Below are 782 nucleotides of genomic sequence, written 5' to 3'. Positions count from 1 at the left end.
TTGTGGAAAAGAGAAATTAGCATTTGTTCCTCTCGTTTCTGTTGTGATTGCCACTGGAACAATAGCTCGCTTCCTCGGCTCGGCTTTGTTCAGGGTCACTTTATTCTCCGAGCAGAATGGGGCTAATTTATCTCTATTTTCTCCTCTCCGTATCCATTTCAAACAAAGGCACCGAGAGATTAAAAATAATACAAAGCTCCTGCGGAGGCCAATGCCATTCAAGGCTCATTAGCCTGTACAACATTTCAGCATTTTTACCTTCCAAGGCCCAGCTTGGACCAGGCAGCCTGGGCATCTTGCTGTGTGGAGTGGCACATTCCCTGGGGAATGGGGAGGACCCTGATGAAGAGGGTAGGTGACAGCTGAAGAGGCAGCATAGTAGGGACAAGGAAGCTACGTGCCCACTGAGAGCTGGAGACTAGGTCTGATGGGAAAATGTCTCTACGTACAGAAAACTTCAGCAAAACCTACCATATTTGTGCCAGTGGAAAACTAGATTTTGGTGAAAAATGGAAAACCAGAGAACCTTCTGCTGAAAACTGCCAACCGCCCCCTTGTTCCATTTTTGGGGCTTTGATTTTCAGATTAAAAAATCAAAAAAGTTCTGAGGAAAGCCAATGTTTTGTCAATTTCTTCCTGAGTTGAAAACCCCCATTTTCTATCTTCTAAAAGAAGCTTCAAGGGAGAATGTATGACCACCCCTGCTGAACACACAGCTTTCTGTGTGGCTGGCTGGTGGCGGGGCTCCCTTCCTGAAGGGATCAGGGTGTCCTTGAACCTCT

Source organism: Chrysemys picta, chromosome 7, assembly GCF_011386835.1.
Source record: "Chrysemys picta bellii isolate R12L10 chromosome 7, ASM1138683v2, whole genome shotgun sequence".
Classification (NCBI taxonomy): Eukaryota; Metazoa; Chordata; order Testudines; family Emydidae; genus Chrysemys; species Chrysemys picta.
This window is presented reverse-complemented; position numbering follows the sequence as displayed.